We start from the raw sequence: 27355 nt of genomic DNA, 5'->3' as shown, positions 1-27355 counted from the left end.
CTTGCATAGAGATGAAGTACTGGTTTGACACACTATACAGTGGACCCAGGTAGGTCTTGCTAGCACCAACTCAGTAGCACCAAAAGTTTGCCACTCACTAAAGCAAGAGGGAACTAGTGATAAGGAAGGAAAAAGGGACATTGTGGGCAAAACTGCTACAAACAGGTTAGTTGAGGAAGAACTTTGTGTTGAGGTTTTCCTTTGGCAATAAAGCAAACCTCATGAAGCACCTCTCAGGATTGGACCCCAAGATTTAGGGCTAGCTAATATATTAAGGCCTCTATCCCATCAAGATTTATGCATGCGCATAACTGAATGCACAGTAAATAGCTCCATTGTAGTGTGTGGTGGCTACATGTAAAGTTAAGCATGTTCTTAAGTCTTGTCAGGATTGGAGCTTAAGGAGATCTGGAGAACTCCATTTATGGGACTCAAACAGAGAGAAATGTAACTGGTGTATAGTGATATTAATCTAATCAAACTGACCAGCTACAGTATTTTAGAGTTTTCTGCCCCCACCCCTTCTTGATTTTCAGTTTGTGAGATAAAATTATTACCAGTCCTGAACAAGTCACATTTCACTGTGTAATGCTTGTTCTAAGAAATAACAAATCAAGGAAAATAATGTTTCTTGCACCTCTAGGAATTCCAGAAACTCTTAAAACCTTTTGTCTACAAGCAGGCTCACCACTATAAAAATAGATGCTTACAGATGATCTGATTGCTGTGTTACTTCCATTATATCGTTTTAATTTACCTAAGACAAGATGAAATATATTGGCCAACCAAAGATGGAGCAAGAACCCTGGAATGGAGAGGGAGAGAGAGTTTATGCCAGGGCTGGGCAATAACTTTTAATGGGGGGCCACTCCAAGATTTGGGCAAGTGGTCAAGGGCTGCATTTCTACTGAGCGAGTTTGGAGTCTGGGACACAGATTGGGTGCAGAAGGGAGCTTGGGGTAGGAGTCTGGAGTGAAGGAGGGGGTGTGAGTCTGAGAGGGCGTTTGGGTAAAGGAGGGGCTTGTGATCTGGGGCAGAGCTTGGGGTGCAGAATCCAGGAGGGAGTATGGGTGCAGGAGAGGATTGTGGACTGAGGGAGGGGCTCTAGGAGGGGGTCGTGACCTGGGTGAAGGGGGTGCAGAGGGTTTGGGTGATGACCTGGGGCAGGGGAATGAGATGCAGGGTCAGGAAGGACGTATGGGAGCCAGAGAAGATTCTAGCCTGGGGGAGGAGTATAGGAGAAGGAGCAAGGTCACATGTGGATGTCCTATCACCAGAGAGCCGGGACAAGCCACTCATACAGCTCTAGGAAGGTGTCCTACTGCATGCGGAAGTTCTACAGCCACAGCTGGTCAGCCCGCCGCTCCATGATGATACGGTCCCACCAGTTGGAACTGGTGTCCCGGCTCCAGAAGTAGCAGTGCACAATGTGCAGGGGAGGCTGGGAGGGACTGTGCTGCATAAGCAGCATGTGGAGAGAGGAGAAGAGGAGCCTCACAGTGAACTGCAGGTCCAGGCTCTGCAGTGCCACATGGGCAGCCTGAAGTAACTACACCAGGAGGTGCGGCATGAGGTCTAGGAGCCAGCGAGTGTTTTGCAGCAGGTCTGGATCCGTGGCTGGAATGCTATGGTGTCCGCAAGGGCAACCAGAGGATGTGGTGGGAAGAGTTTGCTATCCCTTGAGGACATAGGCAATGGTGAAGAGCCTGAGACATGACTGTACAGGGGGGTCCCTTTAAGCATGATCCTCAGATAGCCTCAGGCAGCAGCTCCAGGAAATGACTGCTGACCTGATGCCCTTCCTAGAGTACTTCCAGGGACCTTAAATGTGATTCAGCCTCCAATCAGTGTGGATGTTCTATTTCGAAATAAATCTGCGCTATTTCAATCGGGATTTGTAGTATGGATGAGCTATTTCGAAATAGCTATTTCGGGAGTTATGATTCTGAAATAGCTTATTTCAAAATAAGTGCATAGTGTAGATGTACCGTAAGAGTGAAATACCAGTAATATTGAGATGCTTTCCCTCACATAAGTTATTTAATCCATAATTTTATTTTCCTGATTTGAGATCAGTGGTAGGCAACAGGATAATTTTGGACGTGCTACTTTTGTCAGTTAGCAGTGTGTTTTATGTAATAAATACAGGCTGTTTCAGTGGCAATTTCCTGTTCCAAATACATTTTCTTTTCAAGCTGTTTTTTCCATCCTTTCTCCCTTCCCCTACCCCAAATAAAATCTGAACAATTCATCCCTTCAAATCACTGGATTATAAATGTTAATATAAACAGGTATTACAATGACTGTACAAAACCTTGATTTATGGAAATCAAACTGATAGTGAGAGCTGTGTTTTCTGGAACAGAGAGTGCTTCTGTGGAGGTTGGTATTGTGTATATAGATTACTGACAAGGAGTGTAATTGGATAGACATGTAAAAACACTGTAGCCTTTAAAGAACATAACAATGTGATCAACAGCATATGGGTAGCATCTTCTGTACTAATTAGGAGAAAGTGATAACTTTTTGTATTGCTGTTTTTGGAACAAAAAGATAATTGTATCCTTGCTATACAACTTTTCCTCAAAAGTCAGATCTAAATCTGGATTTTGAAACTGTCACACTCTGAGAGAGCAGTTCACGCCAGTGACAGGTTGTGTTACTGCTTGAAATTTAACCTGGAGTGCCCCAATATGCGTCTGCTGCTTGTGGCTTCCTGCCTGGGACATTCACACAGCCAGCTGCATGCCGTGTTCTCTGTGCTGTACTGCTCTGAGGCAACCACTTAGAGTCTCAAAGCTGGCCAGAAATTACCACAGATACACTCTTGTCTTTACCAGACATTGGTTAAGAGTAGCAAGTTAACCAACACAACCCCAATTGCCAAACCCATCTGCTCTGTAATGTGCAGCCCTCTCCTGAAACATTTAGAGCAGTGGTGCTAAAACTTTTGCCATTGTGCCCCGTTACCATTAATGGAAACAGCCTATGCCCACCACTCATCCATTGCAACACAGCCATGACTTCCTCAGCCATGGAGCTGGACTTGGGGGCTGAATGGGGTTGGAAGCATGGTGCTCCCTTTCTGCTCACCCTGGGAACTAGCCAAGACCTGGAGACAGAGCAGGACAAGGGGCTGAATGGGGTGGTAAAAGGACCACTCTTGGCACAGAGCTGATTTAGGGGTGGAATGGGGCTGGAAGCATTTGCTCCTTTCCCGCCTCCTGGGGGCTGAATGGGTTGTGGGAAGAGTAAGGCTGAGGGCAAAGTGAGCCTGGAGATGGAGTGGGGATGGAAGCATGGCAGCCCATCCACAGGGGCTGGCTTAGGCTCCAACACACCATGTGCCTCCCTGAATATTCCTCCATGTCCCCTAGGGTGTCGTTCACCACAGTTTGGGGAACACTGATTTTGAGGAATAAGACCATCTGTCTGCTCTTTTTGAAAGAGGAAAAACCCAACAATTTGCCCCACTTAAGAGGTGTTAACATTCATTTTAAATCAAACACAGCACTGGGTTGAATTAGATTAGATTCAAGCCTGGAACCTCTGGAGCTTAGTGCATGAGCCTCTACAGCTTGAGCTATAAGGCCAGCTGGCACTCAGCTTAGGCTGTAGACCTCACTCATTCTTATCTCTCGCTGTAAGTGGTCTAAGTGCCACTACATGGGACAGTGAATCACACCCAGTAGGTGTGTGGGTTACACTGGCTCCTTTGTATTTGGTAAAAGAGAACTTTACAGTTCTCTCTGCTTTTCTGTTATAGTTCAGTGAACCTTTGAAATGGATGTAAGCTGTGAGGAAGATGACAGAGTCTGAGGGTGAAGGAAGCTCTTTGTTCTTTCTTTCCTCACTGGATCATAGAATCATAGAATAGAATCATAGAATAATAGGACTGGAAGGGACCTCGAGAGGTCATCGAGTCCAGCCCCCCCCGCCCTCAAGGCAGGACCAAGCTCCATCTACACCATATCTGACAGATGTTTATCTAATCTGTTCTTAAATATCTCTAGAGAGGGAGATTCCACCACCTCCCTTGGCAATTTATTCCAATATTTGACCACCCTGACAGTTAGGAATTTTTTCCTAATGTCCAATCTAAAGCTCCCCTGCTGCACTTTAAGCCCATTACTCCTTGTCCTGTCCTCAGTAACCAAGAGGAACAAATTTTCTCCTTCCTCCTTGTGACACCCTTTTAGATATTTGAAAACCGCTATCATGTCCCCCCTTAATCTTCTTTTTTCCAAACTAAACAAGCCCAGTTCATGGAGCCTGGCTTCATAGGTCATGTTCTCTAAACCTTTGATCATTCTTGTCGCTCTTCTCTGTACCCTTTCCAATTTCTTCACATCTTTCTTGAAATGTGGCGCTCAGAACTGGACACAGTACTCCAGCTGAGGCCTAACTAGTGCAGAGTAGAGCGGCAGAATGACTTCACGAGTTTTGCTTACGACACACCTGTTGATACAACCTAGAATCATATTTGCTTTTTTTGCAACAGCATCACACTGTTGACTCATATTCAACTTGTGGTCCACTATGACCCCTAGATCCCTTTCCGCCATGCTCCTTCCTAGACAGTCGCTTCCCATCTTGTATGTATGGAACTGATTGTTCCTTCCTAAGTGGAGCACTTTGCATTTCTCTTTATTAAACCTCATCCTGTTTACCTCTGACCATTTCTCTAACTTGCTAAGGTCATTTTGAATTATGTCCCTATCCTCCAAAGAAGTTGCAACCCCACCCAGTTTGGTATCATCTGCAAACTTAATAAGCGTACTCTCTATCCCAATATCTACATCATTGATGAAGATATTGAACAGTACGGGTCCCAAAACAGACCCTTGCGGAACTCCACTTGTTATCCCTTTCCAGCAGGATTTAGCACCGTTAACAACAACTCTCTGACTACGGTTATCCAGCCAATTATGCACCCACTTTATCGTGGCCCTATCTAAGTTATATTTGCCTAGTTAATCAATAAGAATATCATGCAAGACCGTATCAAATGCCTTACTAAAGTCTAGGTATATGATTGTTCTGTATCCTGCCATCTCCTCCTTCTGTTGTCTTGATGGTCCTGTTTACTGCATGTATGTAATTTGAGGTAAACCCACTCTTTCTTAATTGAGGATAAACCTGTTTAACACTCCACCCGACTTATCTGGTTTACAAATACTTGAGTCATAATTCCACAATATACTCGTAACTCTAAATACACAATACACCTCACATACATCAGGGGTTCTCAAACTTCATTGCACCATGACCCCCTCTGACAATAAAAATTGCTACAGAACCCCAGGAGGGGGGACCAAACCTGGCCAAACCCCATGTCCTGGGCACGAGGAGGAGGGCAAAATCTGAAGTCCGAATGCTTTCGCCCGAGGTGCAGGGCTTGAAACCTCAGTCCCAAAACACGGGGCTGAAACCATCAGACTTCAGCTTTGGGCAATGGTGCTTGGTCTTTGGCTTCAGTCCTGGGCCCAAGCAAGTCTAAGCTAGCCTTGGTGACCCCATTAAAATGCAGTCACAATCCACTTTCAGGACCCGACCCAGTTTCAAAACCACTGACATACCTATATCAAGCAAGAATACTGTGTATTGTGTGAACATGGGTTGCTTAGTGTCACAGAATCCTTTTCCCTCTTAAGTTTTGGAGGGCTCATATGGGAAAATCTATAAAATGATGCCCTCTTCAATACAAGCCTTGTTATAAGATGTGCTTTAGTTGGCCTTAAGCATAAAGTAACCTTGGAAAAAGGGTGAGTGTTTTTTCCCCATGAAAATGCAAATCCTTTTATCATTTTTATTGCATTGTTTGTATGACCCACTGAGAACCTTGAAAAATAACACTTCCTAACTTATTGATTTTATTCTCTATTATTTGACAGAGACTGATGACTCATTTATCTTGAGTCTAAACCACCACAGCAATTTAACTAACTTACAAAGAATTCCTGTAAATTGCAAGATACACTAGGATGGTAGAAAGGCATTCATAAGTAATACACAAGAGAGAATGACAAGCAGGTTCACAAACCACAAGTGAAAATAGCTTGTCAATGTCTATTTCTATGTCCAATTTTTAAGGCATCTTTCTTTCCAGTAATCTCATGAAACCTGAAAATAATGGGTTAAGTGTTTAGAGTGAGGCCCAAGAGTGGCACACACAAATGCATGCAGAAATACACCTACAACTATACCTATTATGGGTAGGTTAGTCTGCAAATACCCATCTACACTTGATCTGTATAGACGTATAGACAATAGGGATGTAAAATCCTGGTCACTCAGTTAACAGGATAAACCTTGAGTTTAACTGGTTAACCGATTAAGCAGAATGGGGTGCACCAGTTTCCCCTATCCCCTCCTGCCAGGGCTGCTGTTGGTGCCCCCATCCCTCCCCATGCTGGGCTGCCGCTGGTCCCCTTGGCCAAGGTTGCCAACTCCCATGGCCCAAATCACCCCATGCAGGGCTGAGCTGCCTCCACCATCCCCGCTGGGACTGCCAGGGATCCCAGCAGGCTGCAGGAGGGATACTGTCCTGGGTGCTAGTTAACCATTACCTGTTCACATCCTTAAAAGACAAAACCATAACCTTGGCCAAAAATTCAAGCACTCAATTGGACATGCATCTCTGTATGATGAATTTGAGTCTTTTATATTCTAAAAATATTGAGTCTATACCTGTCTTCCTTTCCATCAGACATTGATAATCTATAGCAGTGTTTTCACATTTGGTGGGTGATGACCTCTCAGGCAGTTGACAAAAGGATATCAAGGAAACCATGAGCCATTGAAAATGTAAGCTAAAGCAAAGAAAACAAATATTTCAAGTTCACATGCAGTGTTTCATTTCCTTCCTCCTTCAGTCCCATATATCATAATCCTTCAAGGTAAACTATTCTGTCAGCCTCTCATAACATCTACAAATAAATGATTTAGGGTTATCATTGGACAATATTAATTATCACAATCTTGTAATACAGGCAGTCCCTGGGTTACGTACAAGATAGGGTCTGTAGGTTTGTTCTTAAGTTGAATCTGTATGTAAGTCGGAACTGGCGTCAGCCACTGCTGAAACTGATCAGTTTCAACAGCGGCTGAATCTGGACACCAGTTCTGACTTACATACAGATTCAACTTAAGAAACCCAGGCATCCCCAAGTCATCTGCTGCTGAAACGGATCAGCGGCTGATTCCAGGAAGCCAGGGGCAGAGCAACTCTGCCTCGGGCTTCCTGTAGTCAGCCCCTGGTCAGTTTCAGCAGCGGCTGACTTGGGGACGCCTGGGGCAGAGCAGCTGGGGTGATGCTGGGTTGCTCCAGTAGCGCTGAGGAGCGGCGCTACTGGAGAAACCCAGCAGCACCCCAGCTGCTCTGCCCCAGGCGTCCTGATTCAGCCACTGCTGAAACTGACCAGCAGCGGCTGAATCAGGATGCCTGGGGCAAAGCAGCTGGGGTGCTGTCGGGTTGGTACAGTAGCGCCGAGGAGCGGCGCTGCGGGACCAACCCGGCCGCGCCCCAGCTGCTCTACCTCAGGTGTAGGCAAGAAAAGCCTGGTCTGCTGGAGGGGGGAGGGGGGCTCTAGCTGCACCCCCCCCCCAGCAGACCAGGGAGACGCGGGTGGTGGGACCACCCGCATCCTCCGCGGCTTTGCTCCACGTCTCCCTGGTCTGCTGGGGGGGGGGGGGGGCTCTCCTCCCCAGCAGACCAGGGAGACGTGGAGCAGCTTTTCTCACCCTGGAGGACGGGGGCGGTGGGACTGCAGCGCATCTGGGCATCCCGCCGCTCCAGTCCTCTGGGGCAAGAAAAGCCCCGTTCGTAACTGCGGATCCGACATAAGTTGGATCCGCGTAACTCGGGGACTGCCTGTACAGATAAAGGGGTTGTGAAAATGTTTTACCTTGAATAAGTTATTACCAACTGAAACCATCTGTAATAGAATCTGTACTATCAGTAAGTACTTTTGGTAGAGCACATAATAGTACCTATCGTTAAAATTTCATAAGCATTTCCACTCCAAAGAGTTATTTTCAGCAACTTGTAATTTTTTTTCAAATGATTTATAATTTGGAATGCTTGGTTTCAAGCAGTTTTTTTGTTGAAGTAAAAAAAAAAATCAACTCCTTTAAAAGGTTGAGGAGAGGGAGAAAATGCACAGTCATCATTATTTATAAAAAAAGCTTCCTCTTTTTCTTTGAACAACCGTAGCATCTTGGCTGATCATGGAAGAAATTATTTGATAGGTGTCAGATATGTCTTTCAGTGGTCTGGTGAAAATAGGCCATCGTTTGTGACTATTGTAAGGGTATTTTCACATTTAATTTTGTGTGTGATATTTTAATGATTCTGGCATCATTCTATTACATATGCTGTTGTAGCTTAAGAAAATTCAAAGAAGATCTTTGCTTTCATTATACTAATGAGCAATGAGTCACAGGAAGGAATTTTGTCTTCTCATATGGAATGTGGAAAGAACTACTTTATTGACTATACAACACAGCTGAATGTAGTGGAAGGGTTGTTTTTTTAAAAACTGTTTCCTACATTTAAAACAATCTGTACAAAAAGTAACCTAAACCAGCATTAAGGTTGTAAGTTGTAACTCTCAAAAGTGAGGAAATTATAAAATTAAGATTTTCAGTGCAATCCTTATATATATACACACAGACACAGACACACGCATTATGATACTGGTCTTTTATTGGATAGATACTCTTTCCCCACTCTCCAAATAATATATGGCTAATCCTGAGCATGAGGTAGAGGTAGAGAGTTTGATACAGCTGTGTAAGGGTGAGGCATGCTGTGAATTGTGATCAAATGCTAATCTTAAATACAGAGTGTGAAATGTTTCCAAGAGGAAAATATATTCTACTTTAATATCAGGTGTCTACTTTTCTCTAGCCCAGGGTTGAAATAAACATGGATCAGTAGTTAGTATACATTCTTGTTTAATTTGTGATTGGTAAAGTTATATTTATTTACAGTAGTATCCAGAAAATACCTCCATCTGTTTATAGTTGTATAAATTTTCTATCAATGCATTGTCATGACAAAATATCTGGAGAACCTCATGAAAAAGATTGTTTAGGAACATGATATTTTTAAATGTATAACTGAAATTAAGATTTAGATTTTGGAGGAGAAGATACAGTGGCAGTGCAAAAATCAGTGGTCTGCTTTTTTCACGGCAGCAGAGCACTTGTTACTGTGACTGATTGCAATAATTGCCAGAGGAGCCAAGAGGATCTGAAGATGATTTTCTGGAAGAACCCATGGGTTTCAAACATAAGCCCGTAGGGTACATCTAGACTACATGCCTCTGTCGCCAAAGGCATATAGTCTTAGACGTACCTGTAGATTTCCTAGCAGGCAGCAAACTCTGGCCACCTCTGGGCAGTTCAGTCAAAGCTAGTGAAAAGTGAGGGGCTAACAGAACTTTTGTCCTTCCCAGTGGCACAGCCTATGAAGATCCTGATTGTGAATTATGAATAACCTCAGCAATTAGCTCAGGCATACTATTTAAGTCAGAGGGAGGCACAGGAAGTTGTCGAGAAACTGAGACTTTCTGACTGGCTTCTCAAAGACTTTGTAGACCTTTTAAGGTCAGAAGGGACCAACATGGTTATCTATCTGACCTCCTGCACATTGCAGGCCATAAACCCTTCCCTCATCCACCCACTCCTGACATAGACCCCTAAACTCTATGGCTACGTCTACACTGGCCCCTTTTCCGGAAGGGGCATGTAAATTTCAGCAGTCGTCGTAGGGAAATGCACGGGGGATTTAAATATCCCCCGCGGCATTTAAATAAAAATGTCCGCCGCTTTTTTCCGGCTTTTAAAAAAGCCGGAAAAGAGCGTCTAGACTGGCCCCGATCCTCCGGAAAAAGTGCCCTTTTCCGGAGGCTCTTATTCTTACTTTGAAGTAAGAATAAGAGCCTCCGGAAAAGGGCACTTTTTCCGGAGGATCGGGGCCAGTCTAGACGCTCTTTTTTAAAAGCCGGAAAAAAGCGGCGGACATTTTTATTTAAATGCCGCGGGGGATATTTAAATCCCCCGCGCATTTCCCTACGACGACTAGTGAAATTTACATGCCCCTTCCGGAAAAGGGGCCAGTGTAGACGTAGCCCAAGTGAGTTATTAAAGTCATCAAATCATGATTTATAGACTTGAAGTTACATAGAAGTCATCATTTTCACTAGTAAAAATCTACAAGTGACCTGTGCTGCAGCGGAAGGTGAAAAATCCTCAAGGTCTCTGCCAATTTATCTGGCGGGAGAGACCTTCTGACCCCACATATGGTGGTTAGTCAGACCCTGAGTATGTGAGCAAGACCCAGGAGGCAGATATCTGGGAAATATTTCTCCATAGTAATTCAGAGCCCCTCTATCTAGTCTCTTGTCTTTGGCTATTGGTGTATTTTGCTACTGGCAGTCAACAATGGCCACATGCCATTGTAGTTTGTCCCATTATGCCATCCCCTCCATAAATGTATCAAACTCAGTCATGAAGCCATTTTTTGTCACCCTCCCTGCCCTGTTCCCTTTGGAACCCTGTTTCAGAACTTCACTTCTCTGCTAGTTTTGAGCCTCAACTTGTTGATGGCCAGTTTCTATCTATTTGTTCTTGTATCCACATTGGTGCTTAACTTCTCCCCCTTCCTGGTATGTATCCCTCTGATGTGTTTATAGAGTGCAATCTCCACTCAGCCTCCTTTTGGTAGGCTAAACAAGCTAAGCTACTTGAGTCTCCTCACATGAGGTAGGTTTTCCATTCCTTGAATCATCCTTGTAGACCTTCTCTGAACCTGCTTCAGTTTGAATTCATTCGGTCTTTCTTCGACATGGGAGACCAGTATTCCAGATAGTCTCATCAGTGCCTTGTATAATGGAACTAACACTTCTCTTGGTTTGCTGGAAGTAACTCTCCAGATGTATCCTAAGATTACATTAGCCTTTTTCATTGCTGCATTATATTGATAGCTTATACTCATTCTGTGATTGAGTGGTACACCTAGATCTTTTCCCTCCTCTATCACAACCAACTGCTAAGTCCCAGTTTCAGAGGGGAGCCATGTTAGCCTTTAACTGGAAAACCGTAAACAACAAGTAGTCTTGCGGCACCTTAGAGACTAACAAAAATGTAGATGGTGGTATGAACTTTCATGGGCACAACCCACTACTTCCAGCGTATAGCAAACATTCTTGTTAGTCCTTAAATATCATGACCTTGCACTTCACAGTATTAAATTTCATCCCATTTCTATTATACTAGTTTATAAGGTCATCCAGATCTTCTCATAGGATATTCCAGTCCTCCTTCTTGTTGGCAATACCACCCAAAATTGTATCATACACAAATTTTATTAACACACTCCCACTTTTTTGTGCCAAGGTTAGTGATAAAAGTGCTCCAAAACCTGTCTCTGAGGAACTCTACCAGTAACCTCTCTCCAACCTAACAGATCATCTTTCAGTGCAAACCTTGTAATATTCAAACAAAACTATTTAATTCAGCAGAAGTTTTGCTTGCATAAAGATTACTGGATTTCATTTTTCATGCCAGGGAATTAGCCACACGCAGAACATGCATCTTCTTTGATAATAATAAACTATGAAACCCTTTGAAAACCCATTTACTGAGTGAGTCTTTTCAAACTAAGTGGATGCTGTAGATCCTTCTTAGAAAAGGTAAGGAGTACTAATGAAATACTTGCCAGTGAGTAAATGTAGGGGTGCCGATGAGTAAATGTACAGTAAATATAGGATTCCAGAAAACCCTATATTATTATTCAGCATGATACTTCATAGCATGTTTAGCAAATTGTCATGCACTACTACCACTTCCTTTAGAAGTTGGTAGTTTGGAGGATGCATTCTTCAAAGCACAAATGGCTTTATGCTTTGAATTTGTTTTGGCTATTCATGAAGAGACTGAGACTGATGTAGATATAGCTTCCCACTTCCAATCTATTGCTTCCTTTGAGACCTATACTGATTATGCTTGTGAGCTGTTTATTAAAGGCCTAAGACTGCTCCCACTAAAGGTGATAATTTTGTGATGGACTGAAATAGGTGTGGAGTAGGTCCTGAATCTTTTTGGCAGGGTAAAGGAAAATACTTGGGTTTAGGAACATGATTAAAGGAGACATAAGAAAGAAGGAGTAATGTGTCAGCCTTATTTTTGCTGTTGGATTCTTCTTTTAATATAGGAAAACTTGCTGGTTTAGAACGATAGGCTTAAAGGGCTAAAAGATGTTTACTTTACACAGAATTTGTACAACAGGAATATACACGAGTATTGGAGCTTCAGTGATGGGTCCAGGGAATGTTAATCACAGCTCCTTCACTCTAGCCCTGTAGTTAACAGCAGGCTGTATTATTAAACTGACTGTATTACCTTTGTGTTGGGAAGTCTCCTTTAATGAAAGTCCTGGGGCCATCACAGCCACTGTTAGGCAGAGGGGAGAAGTAAAATGGTTCTGGATCCTGCCCTGCCTAGAGAAGGTGCGGGGTGATGTGTAATGTTCTGTGTCTTAAACTAGAGAACAGTGATTTAGGAAGACCATAAAAAAAGAGAATTGCAGAAGTCAGTCTTTCAGGGGCGCAGAGCAGTTTGTAGTGTTCATTGCTTTTTTTCTAACAATAGTTCCTTTCTCTTTTGTGAAGATTTAAGTTGTTTATCCATACTTCGGTGTATAAAGGTAACATTGTGCCCTTGCTATATTCCCCCAATAGTATCAGTAAAATATGATGTGTGAAGCTTCAGAATGGCAAAAGCTTAGGCCTAGGCCAAAGCCCCTCGAAGTCAATGGGAGCTTGTCTTTTGACCTCAGTGGGCTTTGGATTCACTCCTATTAGTATTAGAATGCAGAGTATGAATTGAAGGCTGGAGATCTGGTGTTTCCAAAAATTCATGGAGCGAGAGTTGAATTATGAGGTAAAAGATTGGGCTCCTATCTAGCAGAGGCAGCTCAGGAGCACTGTTGTGGCAGACTGTGTGAAATATGTGGGCTAATGGGAACATTTATTCATTTACACTATTTTTAAAATGTGTATGTTGCTAACAGCTTGTTTACATGTCAGGATTAGCTTACACATTTTCTTTGGCCAAGCAGGAATAAAGCAGACAGAGAAAGTGTAGTGAAATAGGTTATCTTCTGTGGAAAAGTAGCCCATCTGACTCTCATACTGTAACTCCATTTTACTCAGTAGAAATATTGGGTGATTTTTCCCAGCTACAATCTTGGTAGTTTGGAAGCAAGCATACAAATGACTGGTAGAAACAAATTCTTCCCTGGTCTAAGCTGATTGTAATCAGATGCAAGTCCCAGAATGTTAGATACCACTTGATGAACAAAAATGACACACAACTTTTATTTTAAAGAGAAAAGATTGCTAGGTTTCTATGCTGGTCAGCCTGAGACTCCAACCCTAAAACATCCCATCATAGATTAAATCCAGAGGTTTGTCACTCATCATAGTACATTTATCTTGGGTAGAAGAAAGCTTGAACTTAAGACTTGGTAAATGGCTTCTATTTATTTCACTTGAAAATATTATCCACTCCTCCATTGCATCCCTTTAGTAGGATTGGGCATCTCTATTTGAATGCATACAATCTCTGAAAGCTCTTGCAGTGAATATGTGAAACATGCTTAGAGATTGCAATCAGAGGCACTTGGGGAATTTTTCAGTGAAACTTTTGTCAGAAAATGCTTATTCATTGAGGGGAAAGAAGGGAAAACATATGTTCCCTAGGAAAGGGTATTTGTGGTGTTGTATGTGTGTGAGTGTGTATATTACTTATTATATATATTTAATACACACAATTTTCCAGAGTTTGACTTTTGTCCAAAACTGGACAAGAAATTTCAAAGTCTCACATTTTTTTATGTTGGGAAAACCAATGTCAGCCCAGTTTTAAATGAGGTTTTGTCCTCCTTCTCTAGCAGTTCCACATTAAATAAGCATATATCACAACTGTCAGCTCCAACCGTTTTTCTTCTATCTAGAGGCATGCAATATTTAAAAAAAAAAATGGAAGGACCTGAGTTCAAATCAGGACGTCAACCCAAGCAAACGTTCTTTACATGTTCTTTACATGTGTAAGCAGCTCTTCTTTTGAATCACTATCTCCAATCCTCAAAGTAACCGTTTATGACAGATGGTACTGTGGTCCAAAGAATTTGAGTCTTTCGGATGGTTTTGCATATGTGACTGCTGGTTGCAGCATTTCACATTCCACTTCCTTTTTCACGATGCATTTTCACTAGTGTGCCAGGCCTTGTCTTTTCGTGTTACCACTTAAGAATCTGAACAGTAGTAGCTGGTGGAATGATTCAGCGAGAAAAAATTGCAGTCAGCGATGTCTTTTCTTCAGTTGTTTGCGTATCTAGACTGAGAGCAAATGAGTTTAAATCAGTCAGAAAGTAAACAGAAACCACCTCCCAGGAACCCATTCTTATGGCCCTGAGGATAGCCCACCTCCCATACAGTAGTGCTTTACAGCCCTTTACTGGATACTTGTGTGTGAAGGAAGGGAGTTAATCGCTCTTAGCAAACACTCTATCATGATATTTTAATCAGGATGAGCTACTTTTTTTTTTAATCATTCTGCAGCAGGGCTGTTTGAGCCTGAAAACACCACAGTGTCGATTAGCTGACTCATGCCCTATCAATACCTTCCTTACAGACACCTGGAAAAATTGCAGAAATCTATCCACCTAAATCAGTTATAAATTTGCAAACAACAGGGCCACAATAGACATTTGGTTCTTCTAGCCTGACCTCCTGTAGTTTTTAGCACTGCTTAGTCACAAGCTGTTGAAAGATTTTTGCCAAACATGTTAAAAATATAGAGAACTAGCTCCTGTAGCCAAATGATATCAGCAGGCTGTCCAAATAATACATCAACCTGTCTAATCAAGGACCATCACTCATGGAGAGACCAATATCATGGGAGATATTGATTCTGGTTGTGATGCTGGCACAGTCTCCTAAGAACATCATCACATAGATAGATTTTGGTCCTGAATCTCACTATTCCCTGTTTATTTACCAAATACTTGTAGGCGCACTGCTAATGCCAACAGTACACATCAAGTCCTGAGAGGAGGGAAGGGCATACTTCATTTGCTCTAGTGACCAACTCTACTACTTTACCCAGAAAGGGCACATTATGTCCAGGGAAGCTGTTTCCAGTCCAGCTGAACGGGTGATGGTTCCCCATATGTTCTTGATGTATATGCCTAAGGCCAGCTCTGAAGAGAGATGGGCAGAATTTAAACAATGGATTTAGCTTCTTAAAGGTAGGACATTAGGAACCCAAATTCCCTCTGCTCTTAGTCACCATAATAGAAAGAGAATCTGAGACACTCTTCTCTTTGGCACCATAGAAATCTCTCCGTGTGAATGTCTAGGCCTTTGCTTATTGGGTAAGACATACGGCCCAGTGGAGCAAGAATAAATGACAGATTACATTATGTCAGCAGTTTCTGTGGACATGAGTGTGTTTGGATTGAGAGGTAGAAGAGCGGTCTGGGCAAAATCACATGTAAGGAAATGTGTCCAGACAAATATATATGTATGCAAATCAATGGCATGATACTTCTGGATCTCTATGGGAACGCTTTCTACTGGAGTGCATGATTTAGAATGACATTTTTAGTGCTTTAATATAATAAAAACAAGGTGTTTACATGGGAAGTTTTGTTTTCTTTAATATTTTGGATCACTTTGACTATCTCTAAACTACAGGGTTTTTTTCCGAAAAAAGTGGCCTGTTTAAAAAAAAAAAACTTCACTTGCATCTAGACTGCAGTCATGTTCTTTCAAATTTAAATCAAAAGAACGTGGCATTTTTTTCGACAGTGGTAAACCTCATTTTACGAGAAAGAATGCCTTTTTTCAAAAGAGCTCTTTTGAAAAAAGGCGTTCTTGAACACAAACAGGGCTTTTTCAAAAGAGAACATCCAGATTGCTTGGGTGCTCTTTCTAAAAAGTGGATCGCTTTTTTGAAAAAAAGTGGTGGTTGTCTAGACAATCTTATTCGAAAGAAGCTTTTTTGAAAGATTATTTCGAAAAAGCTTCTTTCGAAAGAAGCTTGTAGTCTAGATGTACCATTAAGCAGTGGGTGGCATTAGCTACATAATTTCCCATATAAAGAGAACTGGGATCAGCAAATCTAAAGATACTCATAATTTTTATTGAAGTTTTCAAGTTAATTCTCTTTTACTCCTGTTCTTTAAGGGCGAGAGGAAAATATATTGTATAGATTTATTAGGTTATTGCAGCTATCTCTGATACTCAGGTACCTTAGGAAGAACTATGTTGTATGGATTTCTCTGAATTGTCAGTATTAACTTGAATATTAACCACACCATTGCAAAACTTCCCAGTTGACTCCATCTGCTATTCCAATCAATGTGGCTGACAAACACAGGATATATATAGCACTCAAGGGCCAGCAAGCCACTGTTTCCATGTAACTGATAAGACAGTAATGACAATAAATCAATCCATTTGAAATCAGTTGACTCAAATAAGAAGTTCATATTGGAACACAAACACCTGTTTGAATTTAGCAACTGCCTCCCAAACTAAAGAATCACATAGGTAATTTATACATTTGCTATATGAGTTCTGAAGGAACTCAAATGTGAAATTGCAAAACTCCTAAACCTTATTTAAATCTGTTCCAGTCATCTAGTACAGAAGGATAACTAACGTAATGCAGTGCTTAAAAAAGGCTCCAGAGGCAATTTTGGCAATTATAGGCTAGTACTCTTAACTTCAGTGCCAGGCACATTGGTTGAAACTATTGTAAAAAAAAAAAAAAAAAAATTACCAAACACATAGATGAACATGATTTGTTGGGGAAGAATCAACATGGCTTTTGTAAAGGGCAATAATTTGTCACCAACATAGAATAATTATTTGAGGGGGTCAACAAGCATGTGGGTAAGAGCGAGCCAATGGCTTTAGAGTACTTAGATTTTCAGAAAGCCTTTGACAAGGTCTCTAAAGCAAAGGAAGGAGCCACAGAATAAGAGGGAAGGTCCTCTCATGGATCAATAATTGGTTTAAAGATCGGAAACAATGGGCAGGAATAAATGGTCAGTTTTCAAAATGGAGTGAGGCAAATATGGGTGTCCTCCTGGGGGTAGTTACTAGGCACAATAATATTCAACATATTCATAAATGATCTGGAACCTGGAATAAGCAGTGAGGTGGCAAAACTTGCAGATGATGCATCATTATTCTAGGCAGTTGAGTTCAAAACAGATTGCAAAAAATTACAAAGGGGTGTCACAAACCTGAATGATTAAGCAACAAAATGGCAGCTGAAACTCAATGCTTAATAATGCAAAGTAATGCACATTAGAAAACATAATCCAAACTATACACATAAAATAATGGGATCTAAGTTAGCTGTTACCACTTAAGAAAGATCTTGGAGTCATTGTGGATAGTTCTTTGAAACATTCACACACAGTACAGCGGCAGTCCAAAAACGAATGGAATGTTGGGAATCATGAGGAAAAGGATAGAAAATAAGAATATGGACTATTGCCTTTCTATAAATGCCCTCCTCTTGAATACTGTGTGCAGATCTTATCACCCCATCTCAAAAAAGAGACATTAGAATTAGAAAAGATTTAGAAAAGGGCATCAAATATGATTGGGGCATAAAACAGCTTCTATGAGAAGTTAGTAAGCCTGGGAGTTTTCAGCTTGTAAAAGAGGCAACTAACAGTGCATATGATAGGGATCTATAGAATCATGACCTGTGTGGAGAAAATAAATAAAAAAGTGTTATTTATTCCTTTAACACAAAACAAGAACTAGGGGTCACCCAATGAGATGAATAGGCAGCAGGTTTAAGACAAACAAAGGAAACATTTATTCACGTAACGCACAGTCAGTCAATTGGTGGAACTCTTTGCCAGAGGATGTTATGACGGCCAAAACTGTAAAAGCGTTTAAAAAAAGAACTGGACAAGTTCACGGAAGAGAGGTCCATCAACAGCTACTAGACACAACAGGAAAGGATGAAAAACCATGCTGTGAAGTTTCTCTAACCTCTGTTTACCAGAAGCTGGGAATGGGATACAGGGGGGTGGATCACTTTATAAGTATCTGCTCTGTCCGTTCCCTCTGGGGAACCTGGCATTGGCCACTGTTGGAAGACAGGATATTCGGCTATATGAACCATTGGTCTGGCCCAGTAGGGCCATTCTTAGGGTCTAAAGGGAAAATGTAAGTGTGTCATTGGTCTAAATCAACTTTTGCCTGACCACACATTTCTAACAGTGTTGCAACATCAAATATAATTCTTCTCTAGATGTTCAATGTTTTTCGCAATGCTTTTAATTTTGTGAGTATTGTCTGTTTCTGTGTAGTACAAACGTACATTCAAATAGGTGATTGTCTATGCATACTCTTGGATGATGCCAGGCAAGTAATCTAAAGCCAAACCACAATGTATGTACTGAGGAATCCATAAATATTCTTAAGTGTGTACCCCATGCCCATCAACTTAGTATTTAAGTGCTTAAATAGAAAATAAATTCCATAGTAGAAGGTGGTACAGTATAAGGAAGCAGTTTCTATGTGGGTTTTTATTCATTTTCCTTACTCATTTCATTTATGTAGCTCCAGTAATGTGTTGGATTAGGCAGAAACTATTTCAGGAGATTTTGGGGGGGAAAAAAATCTTTAAAAGGACTACATCTGGGATTTATAGATAGGCTTTATGGAACTATGTTTTGGCCATTACCGTGCCTATGTGACTTTGGGTTATCTGCTGCACACTTGCCAGACACATATATACAAGAGGATTTTGAAGGCAGCCAGCTGGTGTTTGATAACATGCTGATGCACCTTGAGCTCAAACAATGTGGGATTTTTGGATGTTCTCTCTATAGGTGCACAATGACAAAAAGTGCTGCCAGAGCATACAGTTAGACAGCTAGAAACTGTCCTTTGAATGGGATCTTTATCAGTATTTTGTAAGGCACTATTCTTGTATCAACACCGCATCCTACACATTAATGTAGTTACTTTTGTATTTCAATTATATTAGGACTTTCAGACACCCCAAAATAATAATTAAAAAATTGCTAGGTGCTGGCTCTGGCTAGGCAGAGGATGGGAGAGTAAGCTCTGGGAGGGAGTTTGGATGCAGGAGGAAATTAAAAAGGGGGAGGGATAGATCAGTGGTTTGAGCATTGGTTTGCTAAACCCAGGGTTGTCAACTCAATCCTTGAGGGGGGTCATTTAGGGATTTGGGTCAAATCTGTCAGGGATGGTACTTGGTCCTGCTGTGAGGGCAGGGGACTGGACTCAAAATAAGGAATTGGCAAGGGGAAAGGCAGAAAAGATGTGCAGCGCTAAATACTGCCACTGGGTGTATTCAGCAACTCATAGGCTACGTCTAGCCTGGCATGATTTTCTGCAAATGCTTTTAATGGAAAAGTTTTTCCATTAAAAGCATTTGCGGAAAAGAGTGTCTAGATTGGCATGGACGTTTTTGCGCAAAAGCACTTTTTGTGGAAAAGTGTCCGTGCCCATCTAGACGCGGTTTTGCGCAAGAAAGCCCTGATCGCCATTTTCACCATTGGGGCTTTTTTGCGCAAAACAGTTCAGTTGTCTACACTGGCCCTCTTGAGCAAAAGCATTTGTGCAAGAGGGCTTTTTCCCAAACAGGAGAGTCATTGTATTTGTGCAAGAACACTGACGATCAGACATTAGATCGTCAGTGTTCTTGCGCAAATTCAAGTGGCCAGTGTAGACAGCTGGAAAGTTTTTCCATAAAAGCAGATGCTTTTGCGGAAAAACTTGCCAGTCTAGACGCAGCCATAGTGTGTTCAGAGAAAATCACATATTTGTTTTATAAGCATGTTGTCACGCAGCTGTGGTAAAAACCCCATCCACAGTGGTGTGAAGCCTGTCATGCTTGTATTCATCCCTTTTTTCCCCTAGCCGGTTTCTCTAATCTCACACACCAATGTCGGTCTACTCCTTCCCTATAGTTCGCTGGTCAGAATCTATAGCTAGCCCCTATTGGCAGGGCAATACAGTTCAATAGTCCCAATGTGACCCAATGGTCTAAGTCTATAACTCACCCGTTTTTGGCAGAACAGCACCATTCAGTAGTCTTAATGTGACCCCATGGTTAGAGTCTATTTAAGGGACACTAGATCCCAGCCCAGGGCCCTATTAGTGGCTTGCTAATGCCACTGAGTCAGCAGGGAAATTCCAGCCACAACACACTGACTATCAGACAGTGGCTCACTCACCCTGTAGCTATCACCAGTCCTGGGGTGCTTCCTGCTTCAAATATCTCTGGTCACTCTCCAGCTCTCCTCCTTCTTTTTCTGGGATCTGGCTACTTCCACTTGCTTCTGGAACCTGTGCAGTCTCTAGATGCCTGTGTGGTAGCATCTCAGCAGTTGGGCAGTCACTAGGGTTTGCAGGGAGCTAGCCAGGCACGTCCTCTCCCTCTGTCTGCCAGCTCCAAATGAGCTGAGCTGCTCTCTTTTATAGCAGTGCAGCTCAAGCATGCCCAGTAAGGTAAAGGGGGTGTGGCCATTAGGGCTGAATTAAACAGCTCCAGCTCAGGGCGGGGAGAGTATGCCCTGTCACACCCATTCTTAGTTGTTGTTGTTTTTTAATGGGGAAATGATTGGAATGCTAGTGTGGATAACCTCGCAATGGAACAAAGCATCTTGGGAGAACATAGATAAACCCTCAGATTACACCCTAAGGCAGGGGTGGGCAATAATTTTTGGCTGGGGGCTACTTCAAAAATTTTGAAGTGGCCCCGGGCCATCCTGGAAGGGGAAGGGCCAGGATGCTTCTGGGCATCCCCATCCCCAAACAATGATTGGTCTTGGGGTGGGGCAGTCCCTTTATCTCCCCTTCCCACTAAGTACCCATGCCCCTGGCAGGGCGGGAAGAGGCTTTGTATGCTCCCCCACCCCCAAGCCAATTAGGGCTTGGGGGCGGGGGAGCGCGCCAAGTCTCCTCCTACCTTACCCTTCCCCTCCTGCCAGGAGCACGCAGTACTTCCACGCTCCTTGCAGGACAGGAGGAGGTTTCGCGTTCTCCTTCCTCCCCCAGGCCAATCAAGGCCTGGGGACAGGGGAGCTGTGTGAAGAGTCCTTCACCGTGCCCCCGCCCTGCACAAGCGTATAGCATTTTGAAGTGCCGTGAGGTCCTCGCAGGGTGGGGGGAGGGCAGAGGAAATTTCACGCAGCTCCCCTGCCCCCTGGCCAATCAAGGCTTCAAAGTGCCGTGTGATCCTGGCATGGCAGGAAGAAGTTTTGTGTGCTCCCACACTCCCAGGCCCTAATTGGCCTGGAGGTGGGAGAGTGGCAGAGCATCCGCGGGCTGGATCAACTCGCTTGGCAGGCCAGTTCTGGCTGGCAGAGGCTCTTTTGCCCACCCCTGCCCTAAGGGCACGTCTACACAGCAGAGCTAAACTCGAAATAAGCTATGCAACGTGAGCTACGCTAATTGTGTAGCTTAAGTCAAAATAGCTTATTTTGACTTTTAGTGCTGTCTGCACAGCACTTATCTCGAAAAAGAGCACTCTTCCCCAGACTTCCCTTTTCCTCATACAATGAGGGTTACAGGAGTAGGAGTAAGAAGCCTGTTATTTTGAATTTATTTTGAAGTTACAGGCTGGTTGTATAGATGAACACTATGTTATTTTGGAATAACTAACGTTATTCCAAAATAACTGTGCTGTGTAGACACAGCCTGAGAGGCACAAAGGTAGAACAAATATTGAAGCAAGCAAGCTTTGAAATTCTGATGGAATGTGCTTTTCGTGTAAAAGATTTCTCTCTCTCTCATCTCTCATTAGAGAATATTCCATATAGTACATTCTACTATGACTTTTACCTAACATATTCTGAGGGAATTAAATGGTCACCAGTGCAGAAGGAAATAGATTTTAAATAAGAAATCACAGGTGGCCATTTGCTACTGAACTTTCCAGGGCTATAATCGGTATCTTATTAGCATTACAGCTGAAATGACCTTCATTAATCCTGCAAAATGTTTCAGGCCTGGTGTTACCCATGGGCTCAATGAAAGTAACACTGCAGCAAAAACTGACAAATAAATCTACTGTCGTTTGTTACCTTGGCCCAGACGTGTCATAATCCCAACTGAGGTTTCAGGCTCATGATTAAACAGTGGAACATTTGGTAGCGTAGGGCATTTTAGACTTGAAAATGAGGCTGACAGCTGGAATCCTAAGTGCAATTTGTGCCCTTTCACAGGCAGTGCTTGTGTGTGAGAGTCGGGAGTAGGGATATTAAGTGAATGAAAGCCTCCCATTCTAGTGCTTCAGCAAATGTGGTTGTGTTAAAGATACTTGTTGCCAAATCCGGGACCAAAGAAATATAACAATTGCAAAGGGTTGGGATGTGATCTTTCTTGGTAATTTGAAATCAGCAACAATCAATTTTTTGGCAGTCATTTTAGCATTGAAATGCCATTTCTCAGCCTTCAGTGAGCTATGTCCAATAACTAAAAAAATGTACATGTGCAGTAGCAGGTTTCTTGAGATAAGTTCCTTGGTACTGGATAGCTACTTACTTTGTAAAGACTCAGTATTCTTACAGGGTCCTCTGTAGAGGAAAAAGGGTGTGATATAATATTCCATATCCTTTCAGAAAATGTTTGAATGACTCTTGTAACACATAATTGGGAAGTCTGGAATTTACTGAATGTGACTATCCTATTTCCATGCATGTATCATTTCTGTATTTGAAGGTAGGAATTTGACTATAGATTTATTAATGTGTTCATGTTGGGTTATTAGATGATGGATCAAATAGTGGAAGAAAGTAGTCACAACCATATATACCAAAGGATACAATTAAAAAAATGAACAAATATTGTCCTTTTCATATTTGTTCATTTTTTTAATTGTATCCTTTGGTATATATGGTTGTGACTACTTTCTTCCACTATTTGATCTGAGGAAGTGGGTCTGGCCCACGAAAGCTCATCATCTAATAAACCATCTTGTTAGTCTTTAAAGTGCTACATTGTCCTGCATTTTGCTACCCCAGACTAACACGGCTACATTTCTATCACTATTCATGTTGGGAGAAGCCTATTACCAGATACAACAAAGAAGAAGCCAGACAGAACTGATGGCCCATTAGCAAGGGACAATGAACTGTGTGAAAATGTGGTTTTCCTGCAAGCGTGAAGCAGTAAGAAATGGCTACTGGCACTGCAGCCAACACCTGTGACCATGTCACCTGATGCTGGAATCCATCATTTACTTTTCCACACGGAAAAACAATCTACTGGGCCAAAACCTAAGTTGGATGGTGGGATAATACTTGAATTCAATCAGTTTATGGGACAGAATGTTACAGTTCTCTAAGTATCAGCTTTTTATCTGTTAGGCAACTTTTCCTTTTTGTGTACAAGCGGTTTGACAGAACACGGGCAATGCTATTTTCTCTAATTTACTGACTTTGGTTTTTCACTCTAAAATCCAAGCTGTAAAATCAAAGTTTCTTTGGCAAAAGAACACTTATTTTAGTGAACACATTTTAGCAGTATTCATTCTCAGCTGAAAAATGTATTAGTCTCTGCATTCCCTGTGTCTGGAAAAGAACAAATACCTAATGTTTTGTGAATAAATTGTTATGTTGCCAGTTATTTTGCAGAATAATCCAAATTCAGTTTATATTGTATGTAATAAAATATAATCTAAATAATTCTATCTACGGAATCCATTGGCCTCTGCTGGGAGCATCCGTAGTACCAAGGGAGCATCCTCCATTTTCACTGGCCCTCTCAGTACTTCTAGGTCCAGCTCTCCAGCCCTGGGGATGTCTGTGGGTAAGTGTCTCTGCTGTTCCCCTGCTCTCTCTATCCTTTGTCTCCATCTTTCCGGCTTAGAGCCAACAGGCAGCTCCCTCTGATGGTTTTACTGCCTGCAGCCCTTTCTAACCCTATAGCTTGGGAACACCAGCCAGCAAACCTTTGTAGCTGATTCCCTGTCCTCAGCCTTCTTCCAGAAACCTCCTTCATTCTCTCGCCACTCCCTGATCCTGCTCTTCTCCTGTCTGATTCCTGACTGTCCTGTCTGACTTTTGACTCCCTTAGTTCAGCACCTGCAGTTGACCCATGCCAGCTGATTCAGGCTCATGGGGTTGCTTAATTATTATGAAGATGTTCAGGGTCAGGGTGGCAATCAAGCTCTAAGACTCTGCAAGGTGGAGGCTCCCAGAGCTTGGGCTGTAGCCTGAGCCTGAACATTAATATAGTAATTAGAAAGCCCCTCAAACCCAAGTCAGCTGGCATATGCCAGCAGCAGGTGCCTAACTGCAAGGTAGATGTACCTTCTTTCAGTAGGCTTCTTATAGCTCCAGCTTCTTAATGGCTCAGCTATGCACATCTGGGCTGGAGCAGGAGTGTTGAGCTCACTTTTTTTAATGGGCCTGCTACACTGCAGAGGCCATCCGTGAGCAAGCTATCCCTAATCTTTCAGTTTCTTTGAAAAAGCCTCCTTATCTGGCTGTATCTGATTCCAGGTAACTGAATTCCTCTACCGTCTCTACAGCTTATCTGTTAATCATGTTGTCTGTTGATGTACATTGATTTTTTTCCCCCATTACATTCAGGAATGATCCATATTCTGCACTAACAGTTGTACATTTATTGCATTGCCTCACTGATTGTAGCAAAATGCATTGTGTCATCAGCATATTTAAGATCAGTTAAGAGGTGAACATGAGTAGAGATGCCAGTTTCTTCAAAACTTCCAAGGCTTGTTAGAGACAAAATACACCCTTGTCTCCCACACTGCCCAGTGGAAAATCACCCAGTGTCACTTGTGTTTTCATCATGGTTGGCTGGTGATGATAGAGACTTGTGGTGAATTCAGTTAGATGTTTTGAAATTCCTATATTTGCCAAAGATGGTTGCATTGAAAGGTATCAAATACTTGTTCATAGTCAGTGAAACACGGATCAATGGGTGATTAATCGCTGTGTGTATTTTTTCAGTGATGTGATGGATATTCTTGATTTAGTCACATGTGCCTCAATCCTCTCTGAAATTAGCTACTGGCAGAAGTTCTGTTTCTATCCTTCAGTCATTGAAATATTGGACTATGTAGAGCAGAGCTTTGCTTGTATGTGGTATCGGGGAGATGGTACGATCAAGACCACAGATGAAGGGCCAATGTGGGCAACTGCCCAGGGATACTGGTCACTGCCACTGCTGTCTTGGCAGCTTTTGGAGCCCTGGGCCTTATAAATTGCCACTAAAGCACCTGGCAGCACGTGCCCTATGGCCCTAATGGCACTGAAGGGCAGGCTGAGGGAGGCTAGCCCCCAGCCCTGCTTCTTTCACCGGAGGTACACCTCTTCTTAACAGCCCCGGGTACAATAGTTACTATGCTTTGCTTCCCATCTTTGGTAAAGCAGAAAAATTCTCTTCATCCATTCTTTCAGCTAAGTTTCCACTCACCCCTGCATTGTTACAGATTTTCCACATCAGATCAGTTTCTCTTTCTTGCTTTTAATAATTTTTCTGGCATGCTGTTTTGGTGCATTCCAGGCTTCATTTTCATCCTAGCACACACCACTTCCTCTGAGAGGATAGATGGCTCAGTTCTGTACTCCATTTTCTGTCATCCTGGATCATGATGTGAATTGGAACAGTAATCTCTCCACCTGAATTTGATATAATCACCCTCAGTATGGGCTCTGTCTTCATGACCTTTTATTGTATTTGATCATGGGAAATCCTTTCTAGTAAGAAGTCTGATCAGTGTGAATGTACCATTTTGTAGCGTTACTCTCTTTAGAAATCTCAAATTCCATACATTTTTACCTTTTATAGTATTTACTCCTGCCTTATCTAGCCCGTCTTTGAATTTGTCTGCTCACTTCCTTATATTCTCTCCTATATTCCTCTATCTCCAAGCTAGTCTCTTTCACTCTGCATAAGTTTTCTCTTGACTCAGACTCCCTCTCAGTTAAGGTGTGGTGGGATCTGATATTGACTTTTCAGAATGTGTGCTTTCCTAGTTTAAAGTATAATAGATAAATGCAACTTCATTTTCTCCTTTTCTCAGGGCCTGAATAGTACATTGCTGATATCTATTTTGGCCACAGGGGTGAGCTTCCTTTCATACATAGTGCTCACATTCAATGGTCCTAGTATGAACATTTGTTTACAAAAGTTTGGGTCATTCGTTTCCTTATTGCAGACATTGGCCATTGTATTTTTCAAAGTTTTTGGTACATCACCATGTGTAACAGCAGCCTGAAACCACCTCCTTGGTGCCACTTAAGAACATAAGAACTTAAGAACGGCCATACTGGGTCAGACCAAAGGTCCATCTAGCTCAGTATCCTGTCTGCCGATAGTGGCCAATACCAGATGCCCCAGAGGGAGGGATCACGAGAGGTAATCCTCACGTGATCCCTCCTCTGTCACCCACCTCCAGAGAAATAAAGGCTAGGGATACCATTTCTAGTCATCCTGGCTAATAGCCATTGATGGACCTAACCTCCATGAATCTATCTAGCTCTTTTTTGAACCCTGTTAAAGTTCTAGCTGTCATCACATCCTTTGGCAAGAAGTTCCACTTTGTCATGCCTCCTGGCCTGGGCGGGGAGGGGAGGAAGGGAAGTCTCACTGTCCAGCGCCACAGATAGACTTGGTAAATTGGATAGTTTCAGATTAGATCTTAATCCGAATGTACATTCTTTGGGGGTAGAGGATGTCTTTTTATGTCATGTCTGTGTGGTGCCTGGTATAATGGTGCTTAGACCGCAGGTGTCTAATGATAATCTAAACTTTTTGTATCCAAGTTAGCTTGATGTATGAGTTAAGTGTAGCAGAGGGTAGTGTAATGTAGGTTGGTATAGTATAAAAGCTGCTCAAATTAATTTGTATCTTTTAAATCTTTGTACCTTGTGCTGGGTTTAGGCACATTTCCCTTCTAATCTGCTATGTATCTATTTGTTTAAGAGGTTGGAGGGTTTTCTATGTGGCTGTAGAATAGGGTAACACATTGTAGTGAATAACAGCAGACAGTCCTACTGACTGAGATGCTACTTTAAATCAGCTATTTACTATTGTATTCAAATTTACTAGAGTCGGAGAAATTCTTAGTCTGATGGTCAGAAGAGGAACAAAGCCAAACCGAAAACACACGATGAGGCAAACAATCATCATCAATTGCCACCAATTCTTTGTATGTCACATTACATCACTTGGCAGTAGCTGTGGAATAGTTTGTATCACAAAGTTTCAGAATATGCCTGACTCAAACTGCGTGCCTGTGTTTG

At 42.3% G+C, this 27355-nt stretch overlaps 1 protein-coding gene across 4 annotated transcripts in view; it reads left to right on the top strand.

Annotated features, from left to right (window-relative positions):
- RGS7 (regulator of G protein signaling 7) overlaps positions 1 to 27355 on the top strand; it is a 374326-nt gene that overhangs the window by 116979 nt on the left and 229992 nt on the right. The window contains exon 1 of one of the 4 annotated variants that reach the window (XM_075924827.1): positions 24466 to 24583. The exons of the other annotated variants lie outside the window; for them this stretch is intronic. The gene's annotated coding sequence lies outside the window, so the exon portion shown is untranslated. Of the gene's footprint in view, positions 1 to 24465; positions 24584 to 27355 lie in introns of those variants that run through there. 4 annotated transcript variants of the gene reach the window in all.

The sequence above is a fragment of the Pelodiscus sinensis genome, chromosome 3, assembly GCF_049634645.1.
Source record: "Pelodiscus sinensis isolate JC-2024 chromosome 3, ASM4963464v1, whole genome shotgun sequence".
NCBI lineage: Eukaryota > Metazoa > Chordata > Testudines > Trionychidae > Pelodiscus > Pelodiscus sinensis.
This window is presented reverse-complemented; position numbering and strand designations above follow the sequence as displayed.